Genomic DNA, 12,659 nt, shown 5'->3' with positions numbered 1-12,659 from the left:
TTAAAAACTAATTAACTTAAGCAGCGTAGTGCTCTTGGGGCTCGCCGCCCCTCGCCGCGCAGCTTCGCGCGTGAGCAGCTGTCGGGATTTGGGCTCCGGTCGCGATTCACCGGGCGCGGGGCCGGTTTCCGCCTGCGAGGCGCGGGGCTGGGGCGCGGGCGTGCGGCTGCACGAGGCGCGTGGCGAGCAGAGCGCTCCAGCCGCCTCGGCAGGCGCGCCGTGGGCTTGCGGCCTGGGGGGTTGGTTGGTTCGGGTTTTTGTCAAGGGGCACCCCGGCTCTTGGGCCCTCGTCCCGAGCCGTCGCCGTGCCGAGGGAGCTGGTCACGCGTTCATCTTCTAAGATAAGCCTTTGCCTGAGGATCGCGGCTACCGTGGTGCACAAGATGCAAAAGAATGGGAAAAGGAATGATAATTTTCTTGGGTTTCGCTGTCTAATTACAATCCTTAATTTTTAATAAGGTAGTTTGTAATGTAGCTGTGGTTTCATCATTGGCAATTACCTACGTACACATCACGACCTTAGAAAATAAAAAAGAGGCTACGGTAGAAAATACGGAGCTATTGGTCTGAATACTAGCTAGATATGCCTTCCCTCGCTTTAAAGTGTTGCGGGGGGGGGGGAGTATGTTAATTTGCAAGAAAAAACAAGTGATTGGAATGTAGTAATGCATTTTGATAGCTAGATATAAATTTAACCTGAGGAAGAATTGTAAGTTTATGGTGGCAGTACCCTAATAAACCACACTTTTATAACCTTGCATGGAAAACCAATCTATTAGAATATTATAATAGCAGTGTGGAGATGTATGTGGACACAGGAAGGTATAAACTGTATATTTGGTGTAACAATTTCTTGATTTTCTGAAAATACTTACTTTATTGCAAATAGCAAGTTTTCATTGTTTTTCACGTGGCCTTTTAGTTATTTTTCTCCAATGGTGCTAAACTGAAGTCCAGATCATGTGTGATGACATAGATACTATGGAAGTTTAGCGATTCACTATGAGATAAGTTAAATAAAATACCCTTTACAAGTTTACTCCTGTATGTCTGTACTGTCTGTTAGGTCAGATCGGTCAGAGATGAGTTAGTAAGCAAAACTGAAATCCTGGCTTTGAAAATGCACAGGGGGGGAGAGTGCTTGTAATTTAGATTCAGTTCCCCCCTTTCTTTGAGAGAGAGGTTGGGCAGCTTAACTATGGGCTACTCTTAAATTGTGCTAATTAGCTATGAGACCAGAAAAGCATTTTTCCACAATATTTCTTCGTGAATGTTTACTTGTGATGAGGTAAGCAAAGATGTCTGTAATAGGCTTCATGATTGCGATGTATAAAGTATGTCTGAGCTATTGCTTGCCAAGACTTACTTTTTTGTGCTATAAGCCTGAATGCTGGGGTTCTATCGTATACTTGATTTGAATCTTTTTTGGTAGTAGTGATAGGATAAGAGAAGGCTTTGAATTTATCTTTTAAGAGAATAACGCTTAAACTTCAGTGTTTCTCTTAGCTTCTCAATGTCCTGTTTCAGGTTCTATTTGCAAATCAAAACATAAAAATGATATCTTAGTCCTTTATGCTATAGACAAACTTTAAAAATCAATCAGATGGAATAAATAGCCTTTCTTTAGTGACTGTATGCAAATATCAGTAGCAAACAAAAGCAGTGACTGTATTTTCTGGTTGTTGGATGTTGAGTGAAATAGGACACAAAAACTGGTTCAGAAGGATGGTATGATATCCTGTATTAATTTGAAATTGAGCAAAGTATGGAAAATGAATTTGGGTAATAAAAGCAGATTAACAGCAGGAAAGCTGCTCTGTGTTCTAGAGTTGTACTTAGAAAAAGGTGGTGTTTGTTTGGTTTTAAAGATATATATATATATATATAAAAGCTACTCTAGCATTGGTCCATTGAAGTATTTAGGCATATTGTTGACTAGGTTCAGTCTGCTTGAAGCTAAACATGTTCAGGTGCTCAGATGAAATGGCTGCTATGAAGAAACCCTTGCAAATTGGCACTTTCGGGTACAGTTCTTTAGAACAGTAGATAAAGTGGCTGATTTGGAAAAATACTTTTCTGACACGCTCTCAGGAGAAAAAGAAGTGAGCTTTCAGGCATGTGAGTCCTCAAGAAACTCTTAAGGTTATGCTTTAAATCTTTTCAAGCTTTCTGGCTATGTCAGCTGGTCTAATGAAAGTTATTAGTGTTCCATAACTCCCTTTCGAGGGTGAGGGAAACATTGCAAGTGAACTTTCGCTGACAAGCTAAGGCAGACTGTCTTGGGATGCTTTGTGGATAATGACCCAAATTCAGTGCTCTGTTTGATCTATTCTGGGCCTGTCTAATTTCTCAGCTGCAGATATAAGGAAATTAAATGAGGCCATGTGTAGTAAAGAATGAAGTGGGTAAGTTGAAAATTACAGGAGCCTGAATGAGATAAATAATCAGACTGGTATAAATGCATTGTTATATGAAATGCACAGCACTTAACGTGTAAAATAAGGTTATGAGAAGTGTCTTTGTGGCCTGAGCAACTGGCCCTCTTCCAAATCCTGCAAGGACTCACTAACACTTTACTTTATCCTGGAGGAACTCCACTGAAATCAAATGACATGGCACTTACACGTGTAAGAGTTTACGAGATCATGCTCTAAAGGCTACGTGACCTCATACCTTGTCGTATGAAGGGAGGCTGAGCTAGGAGAGGGACAGAAAGGAAAAGGGAGGGAGAGAATTGCAGGCCCTGTAGAAGCTCAGGCTGTGGTTCAACTCAGCGCTTGAATTTCTTTCCTAAGTAAGAATCTGCTGTGGCACAGGCTCAGTATTATGGATGTGTTTAAATTTATGGCTCCGCTGAAGTCTGTGTGTGTGTCATGATGTTATCTCTAATTACATTCATTAGTAATGGTACTTGGAAATTGAAGCGTGCTCTCCAGGGTGGAGAGGTGATGGCAACGTGCTCTGTTGCCAGAAGATGTGAGACGCTGGAAAGAAGATGAAGCGGAAAGGGGCAGGGGAGGATCGGTGGCCTTCACGAAAGGTGTGTGTGGAAACTTTTGAAAAAGAACAAAGACTTAGAAACAATAGGAATAAATGAAGAAGGCCCTAGAGGAGAGGATAAAGAAGGTGGAGAAAAGCAGTGGAAATGGTGCAGCTGTTAAGATGCTGGAGGTTCCCTCTGGTGCTGTGGTTCTGAAATTCATTTTCTTTGCTTTGTTCAGAATGAAATCACTTATTCATGTGTACAAGTATAAAACAGTGTTTTATACAACATATCTCGCCCCCACCTTGCGGATTAGACAACTTTCCAGCAACTTTTGTGGAAGGCTCACGAGAACTGAAAAATACCTTGTTCACAGGAAGAAAGGGGGAAGTCGCATCTAACAAATACACAGGTATGAAATAACCCTTAGAAACACTAAAGTAAAATTATGAGAGAGACTTCGTAAGGGAAAACTATTTAACTGTCTACAAATAATGGCAGTAGTGAATTGCTGTCAAGTAAGAACAGTGCCAAAATAAATGAGGTTGCAATGGGAATCAAGTCAGTGAGCTACAGGACAATCAGTGTATTATCTATTTGAAAATAGTTTATAATTCTAAACATTTTCATTTTCCAAAAAAGGATATTTTTCATTAATTTAAGAAAATATTGAGGAATGTGGTGAATCTGAAATATAAGTGACTGTCTTCCCTCCCATCTGTTCATTATTTAAGTTGAATTGGGCGTGTATGTGAAGCAGAGAGAGTGTATTGTGGGATTTATGAATAACTTAATTGTTTCTTTCTCTGCCTAAAAAGGATCAATTGCCAATAGACTGCTACTCATCTATGCCCTAGAGCATACAAGGTGTACAGGATAGAGAGAAATACACATTCAGGTGTGGAAGCATGGTTTGATTTAATTTGTTCTTGTGAGGACTGTGTGACATCTATGGAGGCTGCAATTATCGTTTTATGTGAGAGGGGCTTTGTGATGTGCATGTTTTGCCTGACAATCCACTGAATTCACTTGACAGACTTCTGAGTAAGTAAAAAATGGCAAGAATGAGTCAAAGAAAAGCTGTAGTATCTTAAATGTGAAATGTTACTGTAGTTTGCCAAAGAGCTTTTAGTGAACTGGAACCCTGGACATTTAAAGGATGTTGTCTTCATCTTAATTTCTTACTCCTGAATGTATTTGTGAACAATTCTGAAAAAACAAAACCAAACCCCCCCAAAACCCAACCATCCTTAATACATGTGAGAGACTAGGCAAGTTATTTTTTTTCTGTTGCAGCATATCAAAGTAAGATACTTATGTATGCAAGATTACACCTTAGTTTCAGTCACTTTCAACATCTTCTTAATAAAGTATAAGTACTTTGCACCATTTAGTATGTGCATGAAGTTCAGTGCTTTATGAAACCCTCTAAATGCCTAACCCCTCCTTACAGAAATCTGGTTTTAATTATTACCTTGATTGGTGATAATAAGATACTACTTAGTTGCAGACTATGTCTTTTATAACCTTCACATCTGATTGCAAGGTTCTTCCTTGGTGAAAGAGTGAACACTCCATTATAAAATAGTGCTATTACTTTGTACAAGCAGATTTAGTTTTGCTTCAGTAATCAAGTACAGTAGGACATCATATTTCTGTAGGGCATTCATGAAATCAAGGGTTATACTTTTAAAAGCATTTGCTTGCAAATATCGTATCTTTAAATGACTTTGCCCAAGGAGAAAAGGAAATCCAGGCTAGCAACAAAATAGGTAAATACAGTTAGCATTTTATCACAAGCTTCAAGAACTCCTCAAGGCATCAAGTTTAGAAAAAAGAGCGAGAGATTATGGGGAGGATATGTATTATTACAAACCACAAAGTCAACAGGGACTGCTAAATGTTCTTACAGTCATAATAGCCTATCTCATGTTAATTCTAGCCTGAAGCTCAGTGACTCTTTATGTGCAGAGATAATGGGGGGTAAAACTGTATTTTTAGTTTAGCAGCAGATTCCTCCCAACCGCAGAAAATAAATTAGAGAGCTTTGCGAACTAAACATGATTTGGGCTTTGAAGGAATTCCCAGCAATAATATACAAGACTTATTACCCTGGGTAGTTAAAGGGTCCTGTATGTTTATGGCTGATAGTAGTAATTTTGATTGAATATTGCCTCAGTAACTTGTTTTCAAATAATTTGCCTTTAACCCAAATCTGTTGATCCTAAAGAGAAAACCTTATTGGTAATGTTCTTATTGTTTGTACTTCCTATGTGTATCTTAGATAATATTTAGTGTATGTTGTCCAGGCAAAATGCTGCATTAATGGTAAAGTTGTTATGTTTAACTTAGCTGGAATTCACTACACATCAAGATTTAACACATCAAGACCTGTGTTAAATAGGTTCAGGTTTGAGAATGTGTGTACAATTTTTTTTCAAGTAAAAGACACTACAAGTAGTTGTTCATAAATAATGCATTACAAACCTAGGAAATTCAGTTTAAGGTTATTACTGTTCATTATTTGTTTTACATTATTATCTAGGAACATGACTGCTTTGGGTTAGGAATGCTGTAAATGTTGGAGGGGGGAAGACACTCCATCCCCCAGAGAACATATTGTCCCAATATAGTAAGAAATAATATGTGGACATCAACAGACTGGACAGTGCAGAGAAACCAGAATTTCCTTATGTAGCTTCACATATTGTCTGTGCGTGGTGTCAAGGTAAAAAGATGTTAAGCATTTGAAAAAAGATCTTTGCTTGAGTTTGTGAAGAAGTCCTTCCAACAGCCATGAGTAGGCAAGGAGAAGATGAAAGATGGTTGTTAGAAGCAAAACAATAACAGGATGCTAAAAGCTAAAGTTAATGAGAACTGAAGGAGGGAGTCGGTGTGGACTGTGAATGTGTGGTGGTGGTGGTATGGAGACTGGGATAGGCCAGGGAGGGCCTTGAATAGAGATGCACTGTCTGTGGTGAATAACCAAAGGAACCACTTGGAAGGAGGCAATGAAAATGGCAATGTGGTCAAAGCAACCATCTAAGAAGATGGCCTTTTGCAAAACATTTTGAAGGAGCTGGGTTGGATTCATCAGGGACATGAAGAAAGATATTGTACTCATCTTGCACCACGGTAATGAGTATCTGGATTAAAGCTTCAGCCTTGTGCCTCAATTGGAAAGGCTGGTCTAGCAGAACTGCCCTGCAAGAGGGAGTGCTAAGAGTTTTATACAGCTAAAATGATGTGGATCTGGAGATGATGCTCAGCTGACCACCCTCAATAATGGAGGTGAAGGTGCTGGTGATTGTACTGATTAGGAAAGGGAGAAGGTTGGAAGCACTGCCCTGTGGTGCTGAATAACTATAAGCTAATGGTAGACAGACACTGGCACTTCAATTCAGATTCTTCAAAAAGAAGCCTGAAGTAGAGCAGCAGAACTATAAGTTATTAGAATAAGTGGGATAGTGGAGGTTTTGTACTAATGAATGAGACTCTTTAGAAACAGAATAGAGAAAAAGGAAAACAAAGATAGGGCCTCATGAAAATGAAAGGGTGCATCTTTAATGTATGCTTTTTTTTTAAAGCATTTTTGTAATTATTGTTATGGAGGGGATTTTTTTTTTTTTAAATTTGATAAAGTGGAACCATTTACTTAATTTTATTCTAAATAAAGTGCATGATATTCTTCATCCCTTCAGAAGGTAAGATTTTTTTTTTTTGTTATGATGATTTTGCAATACTTTAAAACATTTATTATTCAGTCTTTTGATAGCTGTGAGAAGAAGCAAACACTTAGTGGAGTTGTGATGGTATTCTTGCATTCACATGAAGACAAATTAATTTTAATATTTTTAGAAAAGTTAATGTTTCTTTGAAGTATAAAAGGAATATAACAATATCTCTTGATACTGGAAATGTCAAATCAAGGATTCCCCATCTTGGTCTTTTTGTTAATGATTTATATTTTCACTGGGGTTCAGAATGCTGTCCTTTGAGAATAGCTATAGCTACCTAATGGTCCAATCCAACAAAAAATATGTTCAGTTCCTGTACTGCAAAAGTGTATATAAAACTTGAAATCACTAGAATCTGCTCCCAAAGCATATACTGCCAGAAAGCCAGATATATTTTATATTGCATTGGACCCTAAAGTGTTATAAAAAATGGCATATCCCTTTTTTTTCATAGCTTTATGACCAGCAAGACAGCATCAAGCAGTTTATTGCAGACCCTGTTTATGCCTTGCAAGAGTGCAGCATAGTAGGCCCTTGTGCATGCTTTGTTTTTAGCACCAACTCTGGAAGCAATTTTTAATCTCATTTGATTTTAGTTGAATCTATGTTCTCTTTGTTGTCTGTGTGTGAATCAGTATTGAAAAAATTAGACCAGTGTTGTTTTCACTGTTTAAAAAGGCATTCTGTTTTATATTGGATTAGTTAAAACTCTATTTTTACATCATGATTACAATTTCTTTCTTAATTGTGTAATGCCATCGTCACTTTGTACAGCTAGAGTAAAACGTGTCATTTCCAGGGATGGGGGGGGGGGGGAGCTCAGCCACATGTAAATGAGGATTCAATTCTACAAAGCCAGGAAAGACATTTGGCCACATTAATTTCAGTGGGAATTCATATGGGTAATCCCTTTATAAATTAATTGGGATGTTTCATTGGTAGACGAGGTAGCCAGGATCCACATACAAGTGCCTGTAACCTTCTGGGACACTCAGCTGTCACCGATGGAAGTGATGTGGAGCAGCCTCTCCTTTGCTCATACAACATGGGTCTCCTGAGCTGAGCCTTTGGATCTAATTAGATCCCTATTCAGGGGACTTACCTGGCTTAACCTTTAAATCGTATCTGAAAAAATGTGTCTCTGTGGTGGCTCTTTTTTTCTTAACTTGTATCAAGTTGTTGAAGTGACTAATGTAGCAACTGTTTGCTTGTAAAATAGTATCACTATGTTAACTTGCTCCTTGATTCTGATACGGCTATAGTTGCCAAAAATGTGTGTGTGACAATTGTGTTCTTGGTCCGACGTTAGAGGGAGAGCATGGACCACAGGTGGTTTTGATGTCCCAGTTCAGCAAAGTTCTTTTGAATCTGTATGCAAGCCTGTATGCAAGTGCTTGATCTGTCTTTCAGCAGAAAAAGTCCTTTTATCAGGACTTGCTCCAGTTTTGGAGATGAATCAGAGATACAGTTATTCTGCTGAGAAGGAAGACTTGGTCTGTTTTTGCTGGTTTGTATAGTGCGCAGCAAACTGTGTTATGCTGAAGTCTTGCTCTGTGGAGCAGAGGGGAAAAACTCAACTGTATTTTTCTCCTGCTGCCCAGGAGAGCTAAGTCCCTCCAAGTAGGAGGGGATCCTGTCGTTGGGGGAAATACAGCTGGCTGGGAAGTCAGGGAAGAGCAGCTCTGTTATGTGCCTTTTTTTCAATAGTGGTTTCCGATTGTAACTGCTCCTGGGAATTATGGATATTTTGGTTTTAGGAATAGTCCCTGTACAGCAAGTATTTTACATGATGGTGACAGAATTCTGAAACAGGCTGTTTTGTTCAGAGTTCTGCTGACTACCTCACTTAATAAATGAGGTATTTTGTTATTAAGTGCCTGATCAGAACTACTGAAATTTGTAATGTTAGCCAAATCCACCAATTTGCAATTTAGCTCTCACTGCAGTATCAATTACAGCTGGTTCTTGTGTTCATTGTTGCCATTCTTGTTCACAGAATGCCTCAATAAAGGAATAGAAAGAGGATTATCATGCACTTGCCTCTTGTACAGAAATAGATGATACAAGCACAACAATGTTGTCTCACTTACAAATAGCTCCCGGAAATAGTGGCCTGTGAGGGAATAGAGCTGATTGACTCATTTGTTGTGAATAATTTAGCCTGAAAAATTAGCATTTTTGTACATGCATTATCCATGGAGAACTGAATTTACATTCATCTATTTGTTATTCATAATCTTGCATTTAATAGTTTATGAATTGCTGTCTGAATTTTTTTGAGATGTGCTTAATTCACTGCTTTGTTACATGTGATGTGTGATGGTCCTCCGAGTCATCTTGACAGTTTCTGGGTCCTCACTGGAGGACAGAAACTTCTAGCTAGAGAACAATTACAGCCATCCACAGTTCTTTGTGGTCACATGAAAAGATGGCTCTCCTCTATGAAGAGGACTCGTGCCAGTATTTTTTTAGGAAATGGATGTGGGCAGAGAGGGCAGCTGTTCAGAATTGCAGAGGTAGTGAAGTCTGTTTCACAGTGATTTTTTTAAACTCAAGTTTGTGCAAGACCTTGTAATCTGTCTTTTTTTATCAGAGCAAATTCCCTGTTTGTGAGAAGGCAGGGTAGTATAGAGTCAGTGTGGGACTGGGAAATGTGATGTCCATAGCTACAGCTCCCAAGCATGAAGCAGTGCATATAGAGATGATGGAAAGCCACTGAGTAAAGTAGGGCAAGTGCCAGAAACAGAGTGTGTACATGAGCATGTTATTCTACCTATTAAAAAAAAAAAAAAATCTCTGTCTCTCAGGCTTCTAGTTCAGGAATTTCTTGGATATCTCCACTGCATTGTGTTTTGTTTATGTGTACTTACATGTGTGTATGCCCATTGTATACATACAGACATATGCTGTTCACATGCCTCAGTTTCACTCTCTTACTCATTTCTGCTTTGTGTGCGAGTGGCCTTGCACAGGTCTGTTTCTCGTCAGCAAATAGGAATAGCAATCATTTCCCACTTCTTTCTCAGGATTGTTGTATTTTATTAGTCCATGTTTCTGAGGTGCTGTGAGCATGCAGACCATTTGTATGGAAAACCCAATAGTGCTGGATTGCCAGGGTGCACTAATGAGTGCCAGGAGGAATTAATGTTATAATCACAGAAGCAAATATACAAAGTCACTGAATGTTAGTTTTATGCATGGTTATAATCGATGTCAAAACTATAGGATGTTGTATAATCAAATAATTTATTAGGCACAGCTGGTTAACTGCTTACAGCAAAACAACCTGTAGCTTAATTGGTCCTTCTACTACACTGGTTTTATGCATGGGCTTTCTGGCCCCAATACCCAAAGTAGAAAACCCTGCCTTGGGCTTCTTGAGAGTTGTGCAAGAAACAGTGGGTCGTAACTCATCCGTGTCACATTAATGTTGTTGTCATGGGACATCGATGGCATAATGAAGGGAGAATAAGGGCATTAAGGAGAGTTAGTCCTTCAATAGGACTTCTCTTCTGATTTCATTGATATGCTAAATAGAATTGTATCTTCTCCCCCCCCCCCCCCCCAAGAAATAATGATAATGTCTTTAAATAATTACTTTGAGGAAGAAATATGAATCTTGTTGTTTTTAAAGTATTTATAATTTTGTTTCCATTCAAAATGGAATTGTTTGATACATTTAGGAATAAAATAAGGGAAGTTGCCATATGCTATCAATCCTAAAATGTCTTCTCCTCTGAGGTAGTTTTTGACTAGTTCAACTATTTTACTCTACAAAGTACAAAGTTAAATGTCCTGCCCTGAGCCATGTTCAGGAGTGGCAGTTCACTATTTTCATTTTATTTTCAGGATATATAGCCAGGTATGTGAAGGGTACTGATTCTTAGTTACTTGCATGCTTGGGGGTCATTTTGAATAAAACCAAGAAGGTTTCTGTGGGTCATTGATTGTAAATGAGAGAATTTGAAAAATAGTGCTTCGTTTAATCATCGAAGCCCTTCACATGAAGTGTTGGATTTTCAAAATAAGCACCTTCATTTAGGGGCATGAGTCTATTGGGGGGACAGGTAATGTTCAGTCACACAAGATTTGCCTGTGTTCAAGTTGTTCATTTATTGTATCAACACAAATAGCTGTTCAGTCCTATGGTCTAATGGTACATATTTGCTTATTCCTGTTTTGAGGAGAAAACAGGCACTTTTTCCTGCTTTAATTACATCTGTTCACCCTCTGTGCAGACCATTTACCATCTTCTTCCCGTGTGTCCTTCAGCTAGCATGTGTGCCATGGCAGCTGCTCCAGTGTAATTCTTAAGTCACATCAATTATCACTACGTTCTTGTCTCTGTAGATCTAGAGGTGAGAAGCCATGAATTCTACTGTATCTTAGCACTTGTGCAAAAAAACCCTGAAATTCCATTTCATACCTACTGCTCTGACAGAGGTGTCTACCTTGGCAGAACTTGGCTGTCTCCTTGAACATTTGGTGGGTTCCTAGTTTTCACACGCATTTGAAGGGAAGAAAAAAAAAGTTGAAAATTTGGCTTTCGGTTTGTGGTTTTGGCTATCAGATCTTGCTTAAACTGTTGAATGTGGCTAATGTACTTTGTCATACACTTCTTTCTGCTAATTTCTTCCAAGATAAGTAACCAGATTCACTTCTTTTATTCCTGGCAGGTTGGTTTGTTTATTTTAATCAAGGGCAATGGGAAGCTGGAAACAATCTTTCTGTTCACTTGCATGGTGAACTGTCACTGGAGGGATTTTGTCAGAAAAAACCTAGATATGTGTATGTGTTTCCAATTTGTTCTACAGAGCCCTCAACAAACTTAAGGCCTGTTTCTAGCAGGTCCACGAAAAGTCAGTCAGAAAAATAAGCTCTGCAGTGGGCTTAAATTGGTTTTGCAGGTATTCCACATGTCCATGGTAAAATTCTTAAGATGGCTTCCGAACAAAAAATGGTTGCAAGCCAGTGCTATAGGGTGGTGATACACACAAAACGCTCTATGCATATTACTTATCTGTATATTTTCTGTGGCTAACTGAATGGCAACATCAAACAGGAATCATTTTCCTTCATGCCATTCTTTAATCTTGAACCTTTCTCAGTTGGAGCATCAGTTTCCCAGTTTTTCTAAGTACTTTACCAAGCGTACAGATTTCAAGGAAATCCAGCCCTAAATCTTTCAAAACACTTGGCCGTTTTTCCTGTTCCCACTTTCTAAAGGGCAAATTGTTTATAGAGCGCTAAATGTTTATAGGTACTCAGGGTACCACCAATGCAGCTCAACAAAACCACATTAAAAATCACTTGAAAGGGGAATTGCGCTTATTCACTGTATACATCAATCTGCTCTATGCTGGGAAGGAGAGACAAGGCTAACAAATACTATAACCAGTCCTGAACAACCATCTCTGTGCTTGATGACATTTAAAGCTAGATTAGAGAAAACACAGGGTAGTAAACAAGAGCTAAAGGGAGAAATCTGCTGCAGAGGGAGGATGGGGCCACATGATTCTTCCCCTCCCTGGTATGAATGAGTGTAGGAACAGTGCGATATATTCAGTGCACTAACATTTGCATAACAAATGCTTGTACTGGGTTTAGAAAAGAGCTAACAGATTGTCATTGCCCAGAGCACTGGCATTACAATGATTACTCCAATATAACGTGGCTGTTAAACTTTTTCTTAACCCTTGTGTGACCTTCACCCAGCTTGAGAGAGAGTTATTTGCCTAGAGTTAGCCTTCCTAGACAAATGCACATTTTAATGCCTGCAGAGATCTGGACAAAACAGTTACCTGTTTTAATCACTAGCATCTGAGATATTGCATGTTTCAAGATGTATGGATTTTCCAAAGTGCTGAAATAATAGATGATGCACAGCTCACTCCTCAGAGCACTGCTGAGATTGCACCCTTGGCTGGTGGGAAGATGAA

Source organism: Harpia harpyja, chromosome 8 (assembly GCF_026419915.1).
Source record: "Harpia harpyja isolate bHarHar1 chromosome 8, bHarHar1 primary haplotype, whole genome shotgun sequence".
Lineage (NCBI taxonomy): Eukaryota > Metazoa > Chordata > Aves > Accipitriformes > Accipitridae > Harpia > Harpia harpyja.
The sequence above is the reverse complement of the archived record's forward strand: the minus strand, read 5'-3'. Positions refer to the sequence as shown.